This window comes from Odocoileus virginianus, chromosome 33 (genome assembly GCF_023699985.2).
Source record: "Odocoileus virginianus isolate 20LAN1187 ecotype Illinois chromosome 33, Ovbor_1.2, whole genome shotgun sequence".
NCBI classification, from domain to species: Eukaryota; Metazoa; Chordata; class Mammalia; order Artiodactyla; family Cervidae; genus Odocoileus; species Odocoileus virginianus.
The window spans coordinates 8,418,947-8,445,082 of NC_069706.1; the positions used below are offsets into that span (position 1 = coordinate 8,418,947).

Here is a 26,136-nt window from a genome sequence, read left to right on the forward strand (position 1 = left end):
ATTACCATACTCATTAAGAGAGAAAACTAATTGCCTGAGGCCAGAGTGCGGAAATCCAACTAGACGTGTTCTCCCAGGTGATCAGTCCCTGAGCGGATTTTGGTGGGCACACCTGGAAGTAATTTTCCAAATTCACTTGTCTATGCAGAATTCCCCTTGTCAGAATCTGTCATCACACATACATAATTGTTGTGGTTGTTGTTGAGTATCTGACTCCCCAAGTGCAATATAAACTCCATCCATGGAAACGGGCCATGAGTATTCTTTAATTCCCTAGCATTTGGTTCATAATACCCACTCATTAAATAATTCTGATGAGCAGACCTAGAGAATATCATAGTGAGTAAAGTAAGTGAAGCAGAGAAAGACAAATATTACGTGACATCACATATGGAACCTAAACATCAATACAAATGAATCTGTATACAAAATAGAAACAGACTCACAGATATAGGGGGAAAAAAAACTTATTGTTACTAAAGGGGAAAAGAGTGGGGGGAGGAATAAATTAGAAGTATGGAATTAACAGATACAAAATACTATACATAAAATAGATAAGCAACAAGGATTTACTGTAGCAGGGAATTATGTTCAATATCTTATTATAACCTATAATGGAAAATAATCTGAAATACACATATCTATATATACATATATATATCACTGAATCACTTTGCCATACACTTGAAACTAATACAATATTGTAAATCAATTGTACATCAATAAAAATAATCAGAATTCTGTTTTGATTGATGAGAATGGGTAAGGAATAGGGGTGGGGATCCCAAACCACAACTCATGGTTCTTAACAAGGAAAACAGTACTGCTCATTTTTGTCTCATCTAATTCCTCCACCAGGTTATTTTTAACATCATAAAATTATTTCTCACACACTGAATGGCTAACTGCTATGAAGTTTCAAACAGTGGCTCAGATGATAAAGAATCTGCCTGCAAAGCAGGAGACCCTGGAAAGCAGGTTCAATCCCTGGATTGAGAAGATCCCCTGGAGAAGGAAATGGCAACCCACTCCAGTATTCCTGCCTGGGAAATTCCGTGGACAGAGGAGCCTGGTGGGCTACAGTCCAGAGGGTTGCAAAGAGTCAGACACGACCGAAGCAACACACACATACACGTAACATACACACGTGAAGTTTTAAGCAAAAGACACCAATCTTTTACACAATTCCTTAAGCTATGCTCTTGCATTCTTTTAAGCAAATCACGATTTTTTTTTTATCATCACCATCTTTGGAATTTATCATCCTGCCAACAAAGGAAGAACAACTTAAGCTCAGAAAACTTTCCTCTAAAATTGAAACACTGACTGCCGAGTAAGACTTAACACAGCAGCTTTGGCCGGAACTGGCCTCTAAGACTCTTTAACACTGACACAAACCAATAATCACCAGTGTTTGAGATGCTATAATTAAATTCGGTTTATTACAATGGGGAGAAGCCAGAACCTGAAAACTCTTGCAGTTCAACACACCCCACGCATGCCCTAAGGAATGCTCCAAAGAGCAGAGTAATGGTGTGACGAACAATTTCACCCAAATCCCACCCCAGGGCCTCCCTGCCTCACTGTGAGCTGCGCTCCATGCCTTTTTCTCAGCACTGTTGGTCTCTTTCACTCTGCTTCTTGTTTCCTTTCAATTCCATTCATTCATATGTATTCATTCAGTACATAAATATAGTCTCCTTTGGCAAATCCAAACACTGATATCTTGACCTTGATATCTTGATCCTTTGACCATCACCCCTAATCCCACAGCAACCACTGTGGTGTGATAAATTTGCCGGGTTCCAAGCCTTTGCCTGTGCATTGTATATAGAGAATTGTATTTATATAGAGAATTGTATCAACCTGTCTCATAACTTTCTACCTAAATAATTGGATAGGCTTTTTGGTCTATAACTTGCTGCTTTCACCCAAAACAATGTCTTAAAGACCACAAAGACAGTGGTATCAGCTTAAGATTCCATTTCATTCTATCAAATTCTTTTTTCTCATGGTACAGATGAACCATAGACCTACAATTAATATTTAGTCCATGTCTGGTTATTTTTGTTGCCATCGCTACATGCCACACTACGGATGAACCTTGAAAACATGCTAAGGAAGCCATCCTCAGTATTGAGTGATTCCATTTGTGAAATGTCCAGAATGGGTAAATACACACAGACAGAATGCAGATTGATAGCTGCTTGGGGCTGGAGGTGGGGTGGGGCTTCCCAGTGACTCCATGGTAAAGAATCCGCCTGCAATGCAGGAGCCAAGGGTTCCATCCCTGGGTCGGGAAGATCCCCTGGAGGAGGGCATGGCAACCCACTCCAGTATTCTTGCCTGGGAAATCCCATGGACTGAGGAGCCTGGCAGCTACAGTCCACAGGGTCGCATAAGAGTCGGACACAACTGAAGCGACTAAGCATGCACAGGGCCTGGGGGAGGGGGGTGTTGAGTGTCTGCTTGATAAGTATGGGGTTTCCATTTGGGTGATAAAAAGTGTTCTGGAACTAGACAGTGGTACTGTAAGCGTACTTAGTGCCTTGAAAATTTGTTAAAATAGAAAAGTTTACGTTAGGGGTATTTTACTGACCTAAAACAAATGTAAACTGTTAAATCACAGATTATGTGTTTTAAAGATCAGCAAATGGTCTTATAAAATCTTACTTCTTGTCTCTGTGTGTTATTGTGTAGTGCACCTCCTTCTATGTCTCATCCTCAATTTATTTCAGTACCTGTCTCCCTCCTCTCTTTCTCTCTCCTCCTCCTCTCTCCTTTGCTCCCTTTCTGCCCTCTCAAAGCTCTGTTTCCTTTTCAGGATTGTGGGGAACCTCTTCCAACCTTCCTCTCCAACTCTATGAAGGGTTCTGACCATAGTCGCCAATGCTTCCCCAACTGCCACCCAAAATTCAGGTGATGTATGACATGCATGGCTCCAATGCATGCATGGCATTGACATGCATGGCTTCTCCCTTCCTGCCACTCAGGGCTGGCTTTCTGGATGGCCACATGAGGAGCATAAACATGCTGGGGGGGTGGGGGGTGGGGGAAAGGAGAGGCGGGGAGGGTGGGCATAAGGATTCCTGGAATTCTTATCCTTGCAGTCAGGTCAAAGCCAGTGGAAGCACTACATCCATAGGACAACCAAAGTTAGAGACTCCAGGGCATCATAATTCCTATTCGACAAGGGGAGTACTTCACTCAGAACAACTCAGATCTTTTACACTTAAGACAGCTTCCCAGGGCCAGGAAGGACATTTTTATGTCTATGACTTCCCAATCCAATCACGGAGGCAACAGAGAGCAACAGTTAAGGATCCAGGTTCAGGTATCAGACCGCCTGGGTTCAGAGGCTGACCCAACCGCTTAATTAATGCAGTGACCCTACGTATATTAACTTAGCTCGCGGAGCAATATTTTATAAAATTTACATACAGTGAAGGAAGTGAAAGTGTTTGCCGCTCAGTCATCTCCGACTCTTTGCAACTCCATGGACTGTAGCCTGTCAGGCTCCTCTGTCCATGGGATTCTCCAGGCAAGAACACTGGAGTGGGTTGCCATTTCCTTCTCCAGGGGATCTTCCTGACCCAGGGATGGAACCCAGGTCTCCTGCATTGCAGGCAGATTCTTTCCTGTCTGAGTCCCTGGAGAAGCCCTAATGAAGCACTGATTAAAATTAAGCAAGAATGCATGCAATACAATGAGTGCAAGTTCTGTCACAAGATGTATTACTTTCCATTTGGTGCTGTAACAAACTATCACAAGCTTAGTGGCTTAAGACAACACACATTTATCATCCTACAATTGTGGAAGCCATAGGTTCTAATTGGGCTTCACTGCGCTAAAATCAAAGTGTCCACAGGGCTGTGCTTATCAGGATGCTCTAGGGAAAATAATTTCATTGATCTTCTCCAACTTCTAGGATTGACCACATTCTTTGGGTCTTTCTTCTCCCAATAATCTCAATACTCTGACCTCTGCCCCTTCGGCTTCTATTGCCACATCTCCTCCTCTGCCTCTGACCCTGCCACCTCCTTCCTTCACGTCTGAGGACCCTGGTGATGACACTGGGTCCCCCTGAAGAATCCAGGATCATTTTTCCACCTCAAGATGCTTAATTCCTTTTTTTTAAAATGTTTTTTGATGTGGAACATGTTTAAAGTCTTTATTGAATTTGCTACAATATTGCTTCTGTTTTATGTGTTAGCTTTTTGGCCATGAGGCATGTGGGATCATTGCTCCCCGACCAGGGATAGACTCTGCACCCCCTGTATTGAACGGTGAAGTCTTAACCACTGAACTGCCAGGGAAGTTCCTAAGATCCTCAATCACATCTTCCAAGTTTCTTTTGCCAAGGTCAATAACACATGTACAGATTCCGAGGACTAGGATATGGACATCTTTGGAAAGTCATTCTTCTGCCAGCCATGTGTGGTGAGACTCAAATGTTACCTGCTACTGCTTTTTTGCTACTCCTACTAGTACAGAAAAAGACAACATCTTGTCCTTTAAAAGGAATATGAGAAGCGTTCATGGCTCAAGAAAACAAAAGTCCAATATCCTTTTCTTAGAATTCCTCTAAAATTACTTGATACAACATCTCTTTGCTTTTTCACCCATGGGCTGCTTGTTTGAAGTATCAAGCACTGAGTTATGTTCTAAAACTTCATTAAGTGGCCCTGAAGTCCTTGACGCTACTTTGGCATGGAATAGCTAAATGCATGGAAGAAAGAAGCAGCATTCTGGGTACAGTGGCCAATCTGATCTACACAGATTTCATTGTGTTGAGGGAGGAGAAAGGCAAAGGTTATTCTCCTTTATCCCTCATGCTTCCTTTGCTTTCGACAGCATCTCATGAGCTGCTTTTTCTTTTTCCTCTTTTTCTCTCCTTGGTCTCTTCTTTCCCTTCCCTACTGTCCTCCCTCACTCCCTTCTTTCTCCTCCTCTAGGAATGGATGCAGTACTGGGTATCTTCAGCTTTCCATCCCCGTTGCTTTGATCCGAGTCTTAGTGGCAACATAAAAAGCAGACTTCACGCATGACCTCCTGAATCCTGCTGGCCCCAGGAAGTTTGTCTCATCACCCATTGATCCATGATCTGAATCCTTGAGAGAAAAACCCACTTAACAGAAACAGGAATAAAGTTGCTGTGATGTGAAGAGCAGCGCCCTGCAGCTGAGCCCCCCTCAGCTTTGAACTTCACCTTCCTTGGACAAGTTAGTTTTCCTTTCTTGGCCTCAATTTCCTTGTCTGTAAGATCAGAGGCTGAGTGTTACAGTCTCATAGGTCTCTCTCTTCCAGTTCTGAGATTCTGTGCTTCTATCAAAAGAAGGTCATCTAAACCAAGTGCAGAAGAGGAGAAATGACATGTAGAAATGAGATTTTGGAACCAGACAGTCCTGGGTTTGAATCATGACCTCATTACTTAGTAACTGAGTATATCTACCAGTTAGGATTCATCTGGTTGCAAGTGACAGAAATTTCAAGCCATCTTAAACAATAAAGAAGATATTATCTGGAATTAGCAGATGTGAACTATTGTAAACAGAATGGATAAACAAGGTCCTACTGTATAGCACAGAGAACTATATTTGATATCCTGTGATAAACCATAATGGGAAGAATATGATACAGGGTATTTATATATATATATAATACATATTATATATTATATCATATATATATATATGTGATAGGGATAGGGAATTGGTGCTGATTGATATAAGCCTAAGTTATATGGCCTGTCTTCCCAAAGAACAAGACCTGCATGAGGCAGGAGTGGAAATCCAAAGAAAAGCTCTTGCAATTACCAAAAGACAGAGGAATGAATTTGAGGGAGAAAACATAATGTCCACCTCAATGGCTGAGAATATATTTAACTGCTCTGAGCCTCGGTTCACTCATCTATGCTGCTGCTGCTGCTGCTAAGTCACTTCAGTCGTGTCCGACTCTGTGCGACCCCATAGACGGCAGCCCACCAGGCTCCCCAGTCCCTGGGATTCTCCAGGCAAGAACACTGGAGTGGGTTGCCATTTCCTTCTCCAATGCAGGAAAGTGAAAAGTGAAAGTGAAGTCTCTCAGTCATGTCTGACTCCTAGCGACCCCATGGACTGCAGCCCACCAGGCTCCTCCATCCATGGGATTTTCCAGGCAAGTGGGTTGCCATTGCCTTCTCCGTTACTCATCTGTAATCTAGGATAATTCCTACCTTTAATTAGGCAGCACTTAATTAGGATTAGGATTATCTTTAATTAGGTAGTAAATACAATGATGCTTATTTATCATGTATCCTGACATGTGGTTTATCCTGGCAGCAGTTTTCCAGTAAAAGGTAGCTACTATGATCAACATTGCTATCAACATCATTATCACTATAAAATTAAAATACTTTCCTTTGGGTCTTCCCAAGTGAGCCTTGAGCAATCTCTTAGATGGTGTCACATTTCAGGTGAGCTTTCCAATGACATAAAATAACCAGATAAAGAGAATCATAGGAAGAGGAGGTACCAGGGTCCCGGAGCATTACAAGTAGCACAGGACAAATGTTGAACTGACAACCTTTAGTGGGTCAAGCCCTTGGGAATGCAGTGGAAACCAAGTTTTGGGGGTGGGGAAGAATAATGCAAATGGAATGCCCCCCAAGTACAACTCCAACCAGGGGGTGGGATGACTTAAATGAAAACATTACTTCAATCTGTGGAAGAACTTTTCTTGCAGGGAGAGTTGATTACAGAAGGAATAGTTATGTGGGAAGACAATGAACATTTCATTTCTGGAGACCAAATATCCAGTGTCAAGACATAGCAAAGAGACCTTCACAGATCAGGCAGGTGAGGGAGGTGTCAGCATAGCCGTCTACATGGTACCGTCTTCTTGTGAGCCTGGAACTTCTTGAGAGAAGTTGTAAACTCAGAGGCCTACGAGAAATCAGGCAGTTAACAAAACTGAGCAAAGTAGGGTTGATTTAAGGGCCTCCCCAGTGACTCACCGGTATAGAATCTGCCTGCAATGCAGGAGACGTGGGTTGGACCCCTGGGTCAGGAAGATCCCCTGGAGAAGGAAATGGCAATCCACTCCAGTGTTCTGCCTCGAGAATCCCATGGACAGAGGGGCCTGGTGGCTGCACTCCATGGGGTCACAAAGAGTCGGACACGACTGAAGCGACTGAGCACGCACACACGCACAAGGTTGATTTAAATACCAGACCAGGGGACTTCCCTGGTGGTCCAGGGGTTAAGACTCCACGCTCCCAATGCAGGGGTCCCAGGTTCCATCCCTGGTCATGAACTAGGTCTAGATTCCACATGCCACAACTAAAAAGACCCCACATGCTGCAAGAAAGGTCCAGCACAGCTAAATAAATAAATACAATACTAATAAAATAAAACAAATAACAGACCTAGATGAATCAAAGTTGCCATGTCATCCCCAAGAGAAGCAACTACTCAACTCCAGCTGTCTATGCCTATAAGAAACAAAACAATGTTGCTAACTTTTTCCATATTTCAAGATAATCCAGAAATCGAATTTTGTGCAAAGTATTTCTACTTTAAAAGTTGGAAACTCACTCATATTTAAGATTTCATGAAGGTCAAAGAGAAACCATTTGTGAACTACAGTTGCCCACTGGACCCCCCATCTTGTGGCCTCTCTGAGAAAGGTAATTCCCCAACATAACACTGGGAGGCCTTTTATTTATGTCAAAGTTCACCAACATTCTGTACAGTGTAAATAAACTTCTATGCATTACCTACCAGAAATGTCTGGCATATGGCTACTGAGTGAGTGAGTAGCTGCAGAGACTAATAATTACGGACATTAGGACTCCGAATGGCTCTTGGAGCCCATTTAAGGGGAAAGACAATACAAAGCAGTCAAGTAAAATGAAGATCTCATTTCCTGGAGGCCTTCCTCTGTCTTTCTATACAGAAAATATGGAGTCCCTGATCTTCCATCCATTTCTGAGTGGTCCAGGCAAGATGCAGGACAAACACCATCCAAAGGTCTAAAAACAATCAATGCCAGAGAGGGGATGGAGAAAAGCGAACCCCCCTACACTGTCTGGGGAATGCAAAGTGGTAACAGCCAGAATGGAGGACAGCATGGAGGTTCCTGAGACAACTGAATAGAGAGCTGCCACATGGTCCAGCAATGCCACTGGTGGGCCTTCATGCGGAGACAAACCCCAAAGACACATACACCCCAATGTTCTCTGCAGCATGCTTTACAGTAGCCAAGATGTGGAAGCAACCAAAATGTGCATCGTCAGATACACGGATAAAGATGTTTTACATATATATATACACACACAATGCACTATTGCTCAGCCATAACAAATGCCCTTTCCAACAAAATGGATGGACTTGGAGATGATCATACTGAGTGAAGGAAGTCAGACAGAGAACAGCAAAGAGCCTAGGATACCACTTATGGGTAGAATCTAAAAATCGATGCAAATGAACTCATTTTCACAGCAAAAACAGACTCAAGTACTCAGAAAACAAAATTATGGTCACCAAAAAGAAAAGATGGAGTGGGTGGCACAAATTAGAAGGCTGATCTTAATATATACTCAGTAATGAAAAATAAATCAGCAAGGACCTACTGTCTAGCACATGGACATCTACTCAGAACTCTGTCACGCCTGTGGGGACAAGAATCCACACAAGAACAGATATATGTACAAATATAACTGAATCACGTTGTTGTACATTGAACAGACACAACACTGGAAATCCATTCTAATATAAAATAAAAATTAAATTTAAAAAGAAAGAACAGAGGTTCTGGCTTCTAATTTCAGTGGTGAGGAAGTATGGACTGGTCAGGAGTAGAGTGGAAGAAAGAGAAAAGCCCATGTGGAAGGTGTGAAAAGTGAGAGTCAGTCATTCAGTCACGTCTGACTCTGCGGACCCCAAGGACAGTAGCCCACCAGGCTCCTCTGCCCACGGGATTCTCCAGGCAAGAAGACTGGAGTGGGTTGCCATTCCCCTCTCTAGCGGGTCTTCCTGACCCAGGGATCGAAGCTAGGTCTCCTGAATGGCAGCCACCAGGGAACCCAGTGGAAGGTGTGGATGGTACTAATTATCATAGAGGGATTTCGGATATGAAATCCATTTACATGGGAAAAGGAATAGACACCAGCATGAGCTAGGAGAAATTATAGAACTAAGTTAGGGAGCTCAGGAAAGACTGTACAGACTTTCTCAACCATTAACTAAAAGAGGAAGAATGAACAGGAATGACCATGGAATGGTTTACATTATGTGGGCTACAGAAGACAGGAGAACCAAGAAGACAGTGGGAATGCACCAAGCAGATCTGAGTCCTTGGACAAGGCTGAAATCATACAAGCTCCCACTTCTGGTTGCCTTGGCAATGAGACTCCTACTTTATACTAATGACATCAGAATAAGTAAAACCCAAGCAAATGAAGCACACATTCACTAGAGGCAGAGTCATATGTAGTCCAGGTAAGCCCATGTCAGAGGAAAGTCTGGCGGATGGTTTGGGTGGGCTTGTGCAGCAATGAATGAGGTCATTATAGCAAAGAAACTGAGTAATGAATTAGTCATTGTTTAATCGTTAGGTCGTGTCTGACTTGACTCTTTGCAACCCCAAGGATTTTAGCCCACCAGGTTTCTCTATCTATGGAATTTCCCAGGTAAGAATACTAGAATGGGTTCCTATTTCCTTCTCCAGGGGATCTTCCCAACCCAAGGATTGAACCCTCATCTCTTGCATTGTAGGCAGACTCTTTACTGTCTGGGTTACCAGGGAAGTTCTAATGAATTAGGAATATGAGTTATTAATAAAAGGGATCAATGCTTGAAAAAGACTCTTAGTTCTACTGACTTGTCAGTTCTTGTATTGATTTTGGTCAAGTTGTTGTGGATAACAGACCACATAGTCACCCAGCTTCACTGCCTCATCTCATCCATTTTTCTTTGTCTTTCCTGGGAAGAAAGCATGGAATGGGGAAAGAAGCTGGTTTCTGGTCCTGGTTCCCTGTGCATGCTGTCTCACTGTTGCCCACAGAAGGGAATCAAAGGAAGCTGGAAAGGCTGCAAAGAAAGAGACCAGTTCTGAGATGCATTAGTTTCTGCTAGCCGCTGTAACAAATTACCACAGGCTTTATGGCTTAAAATAACACGTATTTATTCACTTACAGTTGGATGTCACAAGTCCTAAGGCAAGTGCACTGAGCTGAAATTAAGGAGTCAGCAGGGGTATAATCTCTCTGGAGGCTCTGGGGGGAAATCCATTCCCTGGCCTTTTCCAGCTCCTAAAGCTGCAGTCCTTGCATTTCTTGGCTCATGGCCTCTTACTCCATCTTCAAGGAAGAAGCATGGAAATGGCATAGCATTTTTCTTCAGCCATCAAATGACTTCAACATCTCCTACAGTACAATCTCCCTCTGTCTTCCTCATAAGAATATTTGTGATTACATCATTAAGTCCATCTGAATAATCTAGGATAATCTTTCTACCTAAAGATCCTTAGTTTAGTTTATGTGCAAAGTCCTTTTTGCCATATAAGGTAACATATTCACACATTTAAAGTCCAAGCATTATGACATGGACATCTTAGTGGTTAAGTATCCAGCCTACAGACTTTCTTGGTGGTTCAGATTGTAAAGAAACTGCCTGCAAAGCAGGAGACCCAGGTTCGATCCCTGGATCAGGAAGATCCCCTGGAGAAGGATATGACAACCCACTCCAGTATTCTTGCCTGAAAAATTCCATGGACAGAGAAGCCAGGCAGGCTACATTCTATGAGGCTGCAAAGAGTCAGATGTGACTGAGCAATTAACACTTTCAACACTGACTGTGTTTTTCTGAGTTTGACACAATTCTGAGACTGGACCACAAGAGGCACTGTCCAATATGTAGGTTACAAGCATTAACCAATGAAAATAATCATTTGAAAAAAAAAAACCACAACCAGCACCATGCATCTCTTAAAGTAATCATTTCAAGTAATTATTTGTCAGCACTTATTTTAGTTTTTTTAACTTTTTATTAGTATTGGGGTATAGCCAATAAACAATGTTGGTGGTGGTGGTTTAGTCACTAAGTCATGTCTTAACTCTTGTGACCCCATGGACTGTAGCCCGCCATGCTTCTCTGTCCATGGGATTTCCCAGGCAAGATTACTGGAGTGGGTTGCCTTTCCTTCTCCAGGGGATCTTCCCAACCCAGAGATCGAACCCAGGTCTCCTACATTGCAGGCAGATTCTTTACCAACTGAGCCATTCTGATAGTTTCAGGTGAACAGTGAAAGGACTCAGCCACACATATACACTCAGCACTTATTTTAAATACGTATTGATGCATAAAGTTGCAGGGAAGATCAGATAACAAAAGCTACCACTATTCTGAGCCACTGTAATCTTAAATGTTGATTACTCACCTCCTCTCTCTCGTCTTCTCTCTCACACACACACATCTGCTATTTGTATTGATAAACTTGGGCAACTACACCAATTAATAAACATGAATATATCATCTTTTATTACTCATATTACTTGCTATTTCCCATTCTAAAGGGAAATGGATGAGAATTTCAGAATGGAAGTCACAAAATCAAATGCTGATGGGACCAAGGATGTGACACGAGTGAGTGAAGCAGTCCAGATGAGAAAGGCGGCAACCTGGTGGGCGCAGACCCTTTCTAGAGAAAGAAGCCACTATTCACATCTGTTACATTACTGCCGTTTCAAATGGCAGCATCAGCAGAGTGCTTAAATTTTCAAGACAAGCCAAAACCCCAGAGTTTGATGTAATATTTCTGGGTTTTAGAATGTTGGAGGCTAAATCAGAATATCATGCAGGCCAAATGACTTGAAAACCATAAGTCAAGACTTTTGCAAACTATGACTTGACACCTTGCAAATTCTATCATAAGTTCCGCTAAGTGCTTTTGAGTTTCCAACCTGAAGACAAAAGGGGGAGGGTCTCACTCACTGGCATGGCAGGGTCATATTCGTATAGAATTTGTTTATTTTGCCTGTGCATACGTGCGGAGACACACCTGCTGCTGCTGCTAAGTCACTTCAGTCGTGTCCAACTCTGTATGACCCCATAGATGGCAGTCCACCAGGCTACTCTGTCCCTGGGATTCTCCAGGCAAGAACACTGGAGTGGGCTGCCATTTCCTTCTCCAGGACGTACACCTATACAAACCTAATTATTTTTAAAACCATAAGTTCTTAAAGGGTAGCTTTTAACCTCATCTCACAGCTTTGGCCAGCATCAACCAACAATTGTTATCCTTCAGTGAAGATCTATGCAGGGATGAGAGTTGGAATAATTACCTCTTTTATGTGAGAAAAGACAAGCCCCCCCCTCAATGCAGTTTAACCAGCCTCACTGGTCAATCTAAGTAAAATGGTCCCAGGAACCTCGGGCACCAATCCCAACTGCTGCCAGAGAGTCACTGGTCATGTCCTCCCAGCCTAAAGTCAAAATTTGAGTGGAATTACAAATAAGCATTTTACCCAGATTTGAAAACACAATTTTTATTTATTTTTTTTAACTTTTTACTTTGTATTGGAATATAGCTGATAAATAATGCTGTGATAGTTTCAGGAGGACCGCAAAGAGACTCAGCCATACATATACACGTATCCATTCTCCCTTCAACACAGTTTTTAAAAAAACAACCCCAAAGGCCACATTAATAAGTAAAACATGTGAACAACAAAAACCATATTTTCAAATCGTGGGAAGATTTGTGTGCAAGAAAAAAACAGGGCAATGAGAGGGAGTGTGATGAAAGGGAGAACCGAGAAAGACATGGCATTCCGAAGAGGTGACGTCCCCGCTGTGACCAGAGGAGACCAGCTGCTTGTCAGTTAGGGGTTGAATGTTCTTGGCACAGGGAAGTTCAGACACAAAGGCCCAGGGGTGGGAAGGAGCCTGTACATGTAAGGGGCAAATAGAAGGCTATGGTTCCTGGATCGGGATGTGAGAAGAAGAGATGGGGAGGAACATCAAATCGCAGCTATTGGCAGAGGCCGGGTGAGAATCATGAGAGGGCTTTCAGTTGGAAGCTCTTAAACTTGAAGCCTTATTTACTTTTTTTAAATTTATTTTTTAATTGGAGGGAAATTGCTTTATAAGGTTGCATTGGTTTCTGCCATACAACAAGGGAAATCAGCCATAATTACACATATATCATCTCCCTTTTGAGCCTCCCTCCCCTGCCCCATCCCACCTCTCAAGGTCACCCCAGAGCACCAGGCTGGGCTCCCTGTGTTATATAGCAACTTCTTACCAGCTATCGATTTTACATACTGTAGTGTAATATGCCAACACTACTTTCTCCCTGTGTCCCACTCTTTCCTTCTCCCACTGTGTCCACATGTCCGTTCTTTATATCTACATTTCCATTCCTTCCCTGCAAGTAAATTCATCAGTACCTTTTCTCTAGATTCCATATATACATGTTAATATATGATATTTGCTTTTCTCTCTTTGACTTACTTCACTCTGTATAACAGGCTCTAGGTTCCTCCACCTCACTAGAATTGGCTCAGACCTGTTCCTTTTTATGGCTGAGTAATATTCCATTGTGTATATACCACAATTTCTGTATCCAGTCATCTGTTAATGAACATCTAGGTTGCTTCCATATCTTAGCTATTATAAATAGTCCTGCTATGAGCATTGGAGTACATGTGTCCTTTTAAATCATGGTTTCCTCAGGGCATATGCCCTGTGGTGAGACTATTGGGTCATATGGTAGTTTTATTCCTGGTTTTTTAATGAATCTCCATACTGTTCTGCATAGTGGATGTATTAATTTACATTCCCATCAACAGTGAAAGAGGGCTCCCTTTTCTCCACACTTTCTCCAGGATTTATTATTTGTAGATTCTTTGATGATGGCCATGGTGACTGGTTTCCCCAGTGTCTCGACAGTAAGGAATCCACCTGTAGTGTAGGAGATGCGGGTTCGATCCCCGGGTCAGGACGATCCCCTGGAGGAGGACACGGCAACCCACTCCAGTGTTCTTGCCTGGAGAATTCCATGGACAGAGGAGCCTGTCAGGCTATAGTCCACAGGGTCACAAAGAGCTGGACATGACTGAAGTGACTTAGCAGGTACGCATGCATGCATTCTGACTGGTATGAGGTGATACCACATTTTTAAAACGCTTATTCTGCAAGTCAGTCTACCTCTTTGAGCCTCTGTCACATCCTCTCTGAGATGCAGCTAGTGCCCTTGGACTCAGGAAGTTCAACTGGATCTTGGGCAGAAGCATCTGGCATACAGCAGGCACTCTGAAAGGGAGCTGAAGCCAAGAAGATTGGGGCCAGGCCGTAATAACTCTAGACAGGAGGCAGGGGCTGCAGTCCATGGAGGAAAACTGCTGTCTTGTGCCCTGACAGCTCTCACTCCTAAGAGAGTGATTTCAGGGTCATGCCCCGCTTTCCCAAGTTTTGATGTCTGTTGGGTTTGCTGTAGCATCCCATGGCAGCTTCCAACAGAATGAATTTGGTTGTGTCATGCTGAGAAATCCGTCTTCTAATACAAATGTAACAGGTTAGCACACAAGGACTACTGGTGACCACGGGGGTTAGTAAGACAGAATTCTAGAAGTGTGAACAGTGTGTAGTCACCACCACCTCCCCCGCATTCTTGTGGGAGCCAAGAAGGTGGGTGTGTTGTTTGCAGCAGTAACAACCGAAAGATCAAACCCCAGGCCCATGAGAATGGAGATTTCTCTCTAGGCATCCAATGAAACACTTAGGCAACATCTACTCAAAACAGGGCTTCCCTGGCTGCTCAGCAGTAAAGAATCAGCTTGGCAAGGCACGAGACGCAGGTTTCGATCCTGGGTCAGGAAAATTCCCTGAATAAGGAAACGGCAACCCATTCCGGTATTCTCACCTGGCAAATCCCACGGACAAGGAATCTGGTGGGCTATAGTCCACGGGGTTGCAAAAGAGTTGGACATGACTGACTAAACAAGAGACACGTGCACCCCAATGTTCATCGCAGCACTGTTTATAATAGCCAGGACATGGAAGCAACCTAGATGCCCATCAGCAGACGAATGGATGAGGAAGCTGTGGTACATATACACCATGGAATATTACTCAGCCATTAAAAAGAATTCATTTGAATCAGTTCTAATGAGATGGATGAAACTGGAGCTCATTATACAGAGCGAAGTAAGCCAGAAAGATAAAGACCATTACAGTATACTAACACATATATATGGAATTTAGAAAGATGGTAACGATAACCCTATATGCAAAACAGAAAAAGAGACTCAGATGCACAGAACAGACTTGTGGACTCTGTGGGAGAAGGCGAGGGTGGGATGTTTCAAGAGAACAGCATCGAAACATGTATATTATCTAGGGTGAAACAGATCACCAGCCCGGGTTGGATGCATGAGACAAGTGCTCGGGCCTGGTGCACTGGGAAGACCCAGAGGGATCGGGTGGAGAGGGAGGTGGGAGGGGGGACCGGGATGGGGAATACATGTAAATCCATGGCTAATTCATTTCAATGTATGACAAAACCACTGCAATGTTGTAAAGTAATTAGCCTCCAACTAACAAAAATAAATGGAAAAAAAAAATGACTGACTAAACAACAACAACAATCTATTTAAGATAGTAACACAATGTCGATCAGAGATCACAGTAAGTGGGAACTAAAGACCTAGGGTTTGAGTCCTGACTCTGTCCAGTCTGTCTCAGCTTCCTGCCCTTGGGTGAGTCATTTATCAACGCCTTCACTTTTGAGGCAGAGAGAGGAACACTCAGGTTTTCGACTGCGTGGGGGTCAGCACCCTTAACTCTGGCTTTGTTTAAGGGCCAACTGTGCTTACAAGAACAGTTAGAAACACACAGTGTTGAGTGAGGAAGACAACATGCAGAACAGTGAATAGAGGAGGCCACCGTTTGTGAAAAGAGAGTGAGCGTTGAGAACACTTTCTGTACCAGGGATGTGGGATACAGCAGTGAACAAAACAAGCCCTAGTGCCACGGCGTTTGCAAGATAATGGAGAAACACAGACAGTGCACATGAAAACAGGTTATATACCAGGGGGTGCTAAGATACAGGTCCCATATTAACGCTTGAAGTTGGCTGAACCACGTGAAATTGCCAACATGCCACCATTTTAACCTATAAACAAGGTAATTTCACACAGTCTAACCTAATACATATACAAACACAGCCAGCGGTTCCTCCAGGAAGGGAGATTAAGGAAGGGGAATGTTTGCTCTATCCATGGTGGGCTGATTAATTTTTTTACCACATGCATGTACTGCTTATTCAAAACAAATATTTTAAAATACGTAACCATAAGAGTGTAAAGTTGGTACACTGAGAGAGGCAGAAGGTAGATTAAGGATGGAGTGAGGATTAAAAGCTAAGAGGAGGTGGATTTTACTTTTAATGCCGAAGTAGACAGTGACAATGACATACCATAGGGGGTATGCTCAAAGGTATGGTCCACCCAAAGCCATAAGTGGCCTTTTATTTAGAGTCAACTCAATCTCCAAGGACAGGGCAATACCTAGACACAGATCAGGAGAGGCCAGTGGTAACTGAGGAGAGCCCTGATGGGATGGGGTGCCTCGATTTACCAGCACACCTGCCCTGGGGGGGGGCTTCCCTCATAGCTCAGTCGGGAAAGAATCTTCCTGCCCCGCAGGAGACCCGGGTTCGATTCCTAGGTTGGGAAGATCCCCTGGAGAAGGAAATGACAACTCAATCCACTATTCTGACCTGGAGAATCCCATGGGCAGAGGAGCCTGGCAGGCTACAGTCTATGGGGGTGCAAGTGTCAGACATGACTTAGCGACCAAACCAGCCTGCCCGAGGTGATCCTCGTGGGCCTTCCTCGTGCTGTCCTTAGTTGCTCAGCTGTGTCTTACCTGCACTCAATTCACTGATAAAAGCACAGACTGCAAAAGGGCCACTCACTTCCACTTCCCATCTCCACCCACCATGTTCCCAGTGTCGCTCTCAAATGACCAAAACCTGCCAACCGCATCTTTCCTGTGGGAAATGAACATCACTGTATCATTCCAGCACAGAACAGAGGAGCTAGGTCATATGGCCAGAGGCAAACCCCACAGAGAGAGATCACACGGGGCAGAGATGAGCAAGAGGCAGCCAAACACAGAGGCTGGACCCGCGTTTCCTAGTGATGCTGGTCTGGCGGGGAGTAGCCACGTGCTTAGGGCCAGACCCAGGCCCAGTCCCCGGAGCTCTCTGAGTGTTCCCTCTGAGCACACATATAACTTTGCACTCAACTCGAATTATTGCTCCTACATCCTAGCTTTGTGCCCTGGGGCACCCTGATGAGAGTGTCTCCATCCTCCAGGCAGATAAGACAATGCCTTCCTTAAGGTGAGTGTCCTTGTTTTATTATTAATTATCTGGTTGTTTATTACCCTGTGCACTTGGGCAAGAATAAGTCCCACAGAGGGCAATTCACACATCTGTGTTTTTCTGAGCCCTCCAGAACTTTCAAGATTGGAGCTTGTTCCAGTGGCAAGAGAGTGTTCAGTCTTAAGAAGAATAACAACAGTGCCTACCTCTGAAAATTATTGTAAAATTAAATGAGCTCATGTATAGGGGGCATTTAACACGGTTTCTAGCACTTAGTAGCTTCTTGATAAGTGCTTCCCTTTTTTTTTTTTTTTTTTTTTTGGCCACACCATGCAGCATGTGGAATCGTAGCTAAGATTAGTTCACTAATCTTACTTCACTAGGGAGTGAACCCGTGGCCCCTGAATTAGAAGCGCAGTGTCTTAACCACTGGACCACCAGGGAAGTCCAATGCATCCCATCATTATTCTCCATCCATGAAGACCATGGATATGCAATATTAGCAAGTGATGACTCAGTGAAAGGGCAGACCTTGAACCTCAGGCACTTAAGTGGTAAACAGTCTTACCGTGCCTCTCTAGAAGACTAACCTCAGTCCCCAGGGATGATGTGTATTTACACTGTGATGATCTCTCACCCAGGACTGCCACATCGCACAACTGCAGGGGGCGGCATCATATCATCTTCCATGAGCATCGTCTCCCTCAGGAATCTGGAGCTGAGCGATCATGGCAGACCCCATGTGCTAATAAGGTTTCAGGTCTGCTGGGTTATCACTGTAGCAGCGTTTCCATGGTATCCCGCCCCATCTCTTCATGGCCAGTGCACCCAGCCATCAGTCCACACTCTCTCTTGGCAGCTACCACCCTCACAAGCAACTAGGGAGGTGCCTACCTCCCTCTCTCCACTTTTTCTGATTCATGAATCAGTTAGGACTGTAGAGAAATATGTGTGCCTTTACTTTGAAGATGGTTCCTATCATTAATTGCAGGTAAATGTTAAACTAATGTATCCACTGCTATTTGCCCAGGGCCTTATGCTAGATAGAATCCTAGATTTAAAGGTGAGAGGGAACTTAAAGATGCTCTAAGCTTACCCCATCTGTTTCAAGAACAGAAACTAAATCCCAGAAAGGAAAATGGACTCAACCAAGTTGATTCAGCTCAGGTGCAGCTCTCACCTTAAGTACTTAGCAAGATTCCAGGAGACCCATGGAATCACCTGGACCTCAAATATGATACTGTCCATGGGGGTCAAAGCTAAGGTTTTCCATTAGCCATGTATGGATGTGAGAGGTGGACCATAAAGAAAGCTGAGTGCTGAAGAATTGAGGCTTTCAAACTGTGGTGCTGGAGAAGACTCTTGAGATTCCTTTAAACTGCAAGGAGATCAAACCAGTCAATCCTAAAGGAAATCAACCCTGAATATTCACTGGAAGGAAAGTTGCTGGAACCTAAGCTTCAATACTTTGGCCATCTGCTGCAAAGAGCCATCTCATTGCAAAAGACCCTGATTGAAGGCAAAAGGAGAAGAGGGCAGCAGAGAATGAGAAGGTTAGACAGCATCACGGACTCAATCAACATGAATCTGAGCAAACTACAGGAGACAGAGGAAGACAGAGGAGCCTGGTGTGCTGCAGTCCATGGGGTCACCGAGTCAGACACGACTTAGCCACTGAACAACAACAATGACTGTGGTAATTATTTCAGGTAAAAAGATACAGCTGACATCACTAACCATTCCTTCTTCTGCGGGTAGCAACATCAAATTTCCTTTTGGCCATCATTACCTGCCCTCTCCAGTCAAGGTGGGATCCAGATGAACCAATCAAATTCATTCCCTCCAATAATTTGAATTTCCAGGGGAAAGACACATGGTCAGAGCTGATTCACCTTGGGCTGTGTGCTGAAGTAACTTCCCATCAGGCCCTGCTTCCTAGGTCCCCAGAGAGACCCTCTTTCCTGTTCTGGCAGAGACATGCTTCTCCAGAGCATCCCTGAAACCTACCATTGAATTATTTTTTAATGTAAGTTACCCCAAGTTGGTTTTTTCTCCCTGCTCTTGACTGCAGAATGAGAGGGCAGGAACCTGCTATGTGATGGGGTGATATCCACCAAGCATCCTTCAGAGCTGGCTCATCATGATGCCCTCCAGAGTCACTTAGCACTCACTGTCTGGACCACAAGGATAAGTACTGGACCACACACAGGCTACACACTCCTCTGAGCTTCACTGTAACACTTATTTTTCTGAAGGCCAGAGACCCTATCACAGATAAGAGATCCTGCCTCCCAGTGGACCAAGTGGTGAGCTATGAGGTATGATACCACCAATTTGTTAGAATTCCAGTTCAAACAGCAGCATTTGTAAATGATTTCGGCTTTTTGGTAAATTACAGCACATTCAAAGTCATTTCTGTAATCACGTCATTCTTGAGCACCTGTGTTCTGAAATGTTTCCCTGAGTGGGAAAGAAATGAAGGAGATTTCCATTTTATGCTTTGTCTTCCATATTTTCTAACCCTGTAAAAACAGAGCACAACACTTGGTAATAAGTTGAAATTAACTGATTATGTGACATCGTGCAAGCAATACAATTGATACTTTTAAAAAACCTTTCAAATTCTCCCTCACCTCCTGATCCCCTGGATCCAGTCCCCCAAGAAAGAAAGCTTTCATTAATAGAGCTAACCCTCATTCATATGCTAAGCTCATTTCTAGTTACAGAATAATTGTAGGACAACTAGTCAACCAGCCAAACCTTTTAATTCAGGTGTCACACATGCAAATGTCTACAGTGAAGAGACAGTTAGAGAAAGTACACAAAGCCCATCAGTAGACTCTAAAAGGATGGCCATGGGGGTAGGCAGAATAATGGTCCCCAAATAATTAGGTTCACACCCTAATCCTTGGAACTTGTGAATATGTTGCCATACTGGGCAAAGGGTACTTTGCAGATGTGATTAGGGTAAGGATCTTTTCTTTATATAATTTTTAAAGTTTGTTCATTTATTTTTGGCTGTGCTGGGTCTTCGTTGCTGCACACGGGCTTTCTCTAGTTGCGGTAAGGAGAGCGGGGGCCACTCGTCCTTGTGGCACTCGGGTTCCTCTTTGCACTGGCTTCTCTTTTAGGGGAGCACAGCCTCTAGGGCACACAGGCTCAATAGTTGCAGCTCTCAGGCTCTAGAAAACAGGCTCAATAGTTGTGGCACATAAGGTTAGTTGCTCTGTGGCCTGTGGGATCTTTCCAGATCAGGGATGGAACCTGTGTCTCCTGAATTGGCAGGCAGATTCTTTACCACTGAGCCATTCTTTGGCCCTATGCTTTGGACTGTAGCCCACCAGGCTCCTCTGTCCATGGGATTCTCTAGGCAAGAATACTGGAGTGGGCTGCCATTTCCTTTTCCAGGGGACCGTCCCAACCCAGGGACTGAACCCAAGTCTCCTGTATTGGCTCTTTACCCACTGAGCCACCTGGGAAGCCCTTCAAGCCACTAACTGGATGGTAATTTGTTAGAAAAATAGGAAACCAATACACCCAAGTATCAGTTGCAAACAGCTGTTGCAGTTCTGGGATGCTGGCCCCATTTGCCAACTCTTCTGCCTTTTCAAAGATAGCTCAAATCTAAATAGTCAGTGAGAATTAATTTGATTTTTTAACACTCTGAGGCCCAGAGCATATCTGTGGGCTGGACTCAGCTCACAGGCTGTCTCCTCAACCTCCTCTCTACTCTCATGAAAGCATTCTCTTTGTGTTATCACAGGGAAGGACCACCCTGCTTCTGCCTAAACATGTCACATGATGCGAGCTGACCGTTTTCACAAGCATCATCCCCATACCGAAGAGCTCTGATTTTTCAGAAGGTCCACTGTTTCTCTCCCACAGAAGAGTCCTTTATGTTTGATGACTGCTTTCACATGGCCTCTGCCATTATTCTTGAGACCTTTCCTAGAATCACAGTTCTCTCTGATCACATTCTGAATTTCCTCATGCCCTTCTTAAATGAAGTGACCGGTATCAACCTGCATACCCCTGCTTCAGGACCAAGGACAGCACACCATGGTAACTTCAGTTCTGTATCTTCTCAAAGGCAGATAATATAAACCATGCTTAAAATTATTTAATCTTTCCCCAGGTAAAGACATTTTCTCCAGCAAAGAGAAAATCACTCCAAGTGACCTCTGTATGGCTTGACATTTCACTCCCTCCAACCTCCTTTCCCTTCTTGGAAATTATCAAGCTCTTGAGTCAACTTATACTCAACCCTCAAATCTTCCTCAAAGAAGACCTTCCCGGGCTTCCCTGGTGGATCAGTGGTTAAGAATCCAACGGCCAATGCAGGGAACACAGGTTCGATCCCTGGTCTGGGAAGATCCCATGTGCTGAGGGGGGCAACGAAGCCCCTGCCCCATAACTACTGAGCCTGCACCCTAGAATGGGAGCTGCAACCACTGAAGCCGATGCTCTGCGGCAAGAGGAGCCACTGCAATGAGAAGCCCACGCACCGCAGCAGAGTGGTCCCGACTCACCGTAACTAGGGAAAGCCGGCCTGCAGCAACGAAGACCCGGCACAGCCAAAAATAAATGAATCAATAAAACAGCTTTAAAAAGAAAAGAAGCCCTCCCTGACCAGCTGCCAATCTGGATCAAACTCCTCCAGTGACGGTCCTTTTCCTTTGTAACTCTCTTAATAAGTAGACACAGTCACCATGGCTGGCTATTTAATGTCTGTGACCTCCACCAGACTATAAACTCTGTGGGAATAGGGCCTAAATCTGTGTCTGCTCATCACCCTCCCTGGCACCTAGTCTAGCTAATAAATGGGTAGGTCAGTGAGTGTGTGGGAACATCTTACTTGTCATTATTCTGCCTTATTATTAACACAAATGGAAATTTCACCCTGCTAACATCATCTGGTCTTTTTTCCCATGGATGAATAACACCGCCTTTCAACCTGGCACTTGCAGAATAAATTCTGTAAATGAAATGCCAGACTTCAATACTTGTGACATTTGAGTGACAACTTTATTCCACATTCCAGTTTGGTGACCCATATTTGAAGCTTGACTTCACTCGCCTTTATATGTTCCTTCCTCCTAGCTGTGTCATTTACTGATTGGTTAAGAAAACCTTGGATCTTCATTCAGTCAACAAACACAGCCTGAGCGGCTGCTATGAGCCAAACCCAAAGGGCAGCTGAAGATAAATAGATGAAGAAAGCATGACCCCTGACCTCAGAACCAAGTAAGAAGGACAGAGACATAAATAGATGACCGGGTAACTAAGTGCTATTATTAGCACTAAGCTGGGTTCTGCGGGAACAGCAGGGGCTAACAGGGGAGAATGGAATAGGAGCCCCAGACAAATAGAAAATCATTACAAATGCATGGAGGTGTCTCAGGAAGTGACAAGTATTTTAAGTGGTTGAAACACAGGTGAAAGTGAAGAGAGGCAAGCCTGAAAAGCTATGAATGGAGGGACTTAGGCAAGAGGTGAAATGACACGGATTTTATCCACAAGTAATGGCTTATTAATAGGAACATGACTTTTGCATTTCAGAAAAAAAGGTGTTTTTTTTTTCCTAGCATCTATGGAAAGACGGATGGATAGAAGGGTAAGAGGGCATTTAGAAGGTTGTTATAATGGCCCAAATGAGAAATAACTGGAGTCTTATAAAACATAGGAGGGAAGATGGAGAGGAAGACACAGACCCAAAAGACCCACAGTGTTTATAAAACAGACCCAAGTATAAGGACCTGTGGCATACCACCAGAGACTGCTTCTAAGATGACTTACTTCAAATTAATAGTGACACAATGACTAGCTTACTTAAGCAAAAAAAGAAAAAAAAAGACTTCCTGCTGATGCTGAAAGCACTTCAAATTTTGAGTATACTTATATCTGGAAAGTCACTTTGCCCTTACATATGCAGTTTGCTCTAGATTAATTTGCATGCACCTAACATTGCAGCATAAGCTTACTCCCAAGCGTTTTCAGCTGCTCAATCATCCGTTCACCACATTCCTTCAACAAACATTTACTGAGCAGGTACTATTTACCAGGCCCACAGCAACTGCAGGGACAGGAGGTAAAACAACTCAGTCTCTGCTCTGAGAAAACTCATGGTCGGGGCAGGAAATGAGCACCCCAGGCAGCACTGTTAGTCACTCAGTCTGTTTGCAACCCCCACGGACGGATGGCAGACCCTCATTCAATAACACGGAGGGCTTGCCCTGAGCAAAGAGAGCTGGCGAGGGTCATGGGGCACCTAACCCAGCCTATGATGGGGCAGGGAACAGGCACCTTGGATATTAGAAAGTTGCTCAATTCTCAACTGGACTGTGGGCTTCTCACAGTGAGTGTTCCCTCCCTCACCCCAGGCAACCCTCAGCACAGAGCGTGGACAGGTCAGGTTCAGACCCCACTTCCTGCACTGGGAAGCACAGGACGCTTCCTCCACGGACGCACTGCATCCAGTGTTTGTAAGGGGCTGCTGCTGTGCTCCAAGAGAAGAGGAAATGGTAAAATTTTTATATAACCTCCTGCTCCTTCTGCCTTTGTAACTCAGCTTGCTCCTTGCAAAGTCTAGATCATGTAGGTCTCAGAAAGTGGGGACTCTCAATACTAGGAACTGGAGCTTATCTCACTCACCCTTCTGCTCTTTGCAACCGCCCAGCCCCTGCAAACCCACAAACCCACTTAATCATGCCTGTCTGTGTATAAAAACTGTAACCCTTTGTTCAGGACTCAGAGCTTGGAGGGTTAACTCCTCTGGGCCTGCGGGTATAATAAACCTGAGTTCTCTGGCTCTCCAAGTGTGGTGCTTGGTTTCTGCAACACCACCATAAGCCCATTTCTGTGTACAACGCAGATGGCACTCAACAAATCATGCGCCTGATGAAGGCAGCGAGCCCTGCCTTCCCTGATCCTTCTGGGGCCAAAGAGTCTGGCATAGTGACTCTGAGACGAACGGATAACTGAGAGGCTGGGTGTTTAGTTGGTTGCAGGGTTGCAATAGCTCCTCTCCTACTTTCAGTGATGATGTTGCTCCCCTGCAAGGGGCAGTGGGGGCTTCTGCATCTCTGACTCGACCTGAACCGCCCCTGACCCTGCCATGGTGCCTCACACAGGCTGGGCAGGATGGAGCTGGCCTGTGGGACAAGCCTTCCATACATACCTCCTCTGCTGATTCTTCAAATGTCATCCGTCATAACGGAAAATGGCCCCAGGCCACTGCTGCTTAATGGGCCGTGATGGATGAACACAAAAGCTGGGAATAGCTGTGTTTACCAAGGAAGAGATAAGGTGCCTCTTTCTATCCTCTCAGAGGTATTTTTACAGGGGCAAATGAGGTTGAGTCCAGAGCCCATCATGAGCCCAAAGCAGAGGGTGAACCTCCCCTCTTTAGGCCACAAGATAACCATGGGAAAATGAAGAAATGGCTCTTTTTAAGAGGCCAGGGAGGAAGACAAACAAGTAAATAATGCTGTAATGGTGTCGTCATGGGGCAGCTGATGAGTCTGGCGGTCAGAGAAGGCTACCTGGGGAAGACAATGATTGAAGGCAAGACTGGAAATTACTTCTGCACAGAGTGTGGTCACCCCAGTGGATGGTCTAGAGCCAAAAAGCCTAGGTCAGCATCTTGGTTTGGCCCCTTTCAAGCTGCATGAGTAGAAAGTTATGAAAACTACTCTGAGAAATGTGAACAATATCCATTTCTAGTTCATGCAGTTGCTGTGCGGACAGGACACATAAAAGGCATGAAAACGAGGGGACTTCCCTGGTGGTCCAGTGGCTAAGACGCCTCACTCCCAAAGCAGGGGATGCAGGTTCAATCCCTGGTTAGGGAACTAGATACCACATGCCCCAAGTAAAGAACCCGCACGCCATGTCAAAGACTGAAGACCCCACATGTCCCAACTAAGACCTGAAGTCAAATAAATAAATTTTAAAAGTTACATTACCATATGTAAAATAGACAGCCAATGAGGAAACTGCTTCCTGACTCAGGGAACCCAAACCAGGGCTCGGTGACAACCTAGAGGGGTGGGAAGCGGGGACATTCAACTGGGAGAGGACATAGGTAAACCTATGGCTGATTCATGCTGATGTTTGGTAGAAACAAATACAATATTATAAAGCAATTATCCTTCAACTAAAAATAAATTAATTAAATTTTAAAAATTAAATTAAAAATATATTTTTTAAAAAGCATGAGAACAAGGCTGGAACCCAGTGAGTGCTCAACAAACATTGGTCATTAATTATTACCAGGGCCAGGACCGGGGCAAAGTGAATGAGAAGTTTGCTATGGGTAGCAAATTTAAGAAGGTGTCAAAAGAATTCGCAATAAAGAGGAGTTGAATGCCACACTTTTACAAATCAAAATAAATGTAAGAAAAATCCAGGATGAAAGAAATACCAGAATTTGAAATAAAGACAGGGTGTGACCTGGTCACAGGTCACATCCTGTGACCCTACAGGGTGTGAAATAAAGACAGGGTCTTCCAATCCACCTGGTTGGTACCGAGTCCTGGTCCTGTCGGATCTTCTTTTTATTTAAAAGTTCAATATTTTGTTCATCATAGAATTCTGTACATTAATTTCTGTCCTTCTAAGTATTGCATTAAAGCAGCATCTATCTTGATAACAGTTTTTGGCACCACCCCCCTTTGAATTCTGTCAAAGCCAGTGCCTTACTAGGTCACCGAGTCCTGACTCTGATGCATTCTTTCAAATTTTTTATGAGTATGTGCCTTGTTTATA

At 44.1% G+C, this 26,136-nt stretch overlaps 1 protein-coding gene across 1 annotated transcript in view; it reads right to left on the reverse strand.

The window, feature by feature from the left end:
• Positions 1–26,136, reverse strand: part of GRIN2A (glutamate ionotropic receptor NMDA type subunit 2A) — a 430,039-nt gene that overhangs the window by 237,520 nt on the left and 166,383 nt on the right.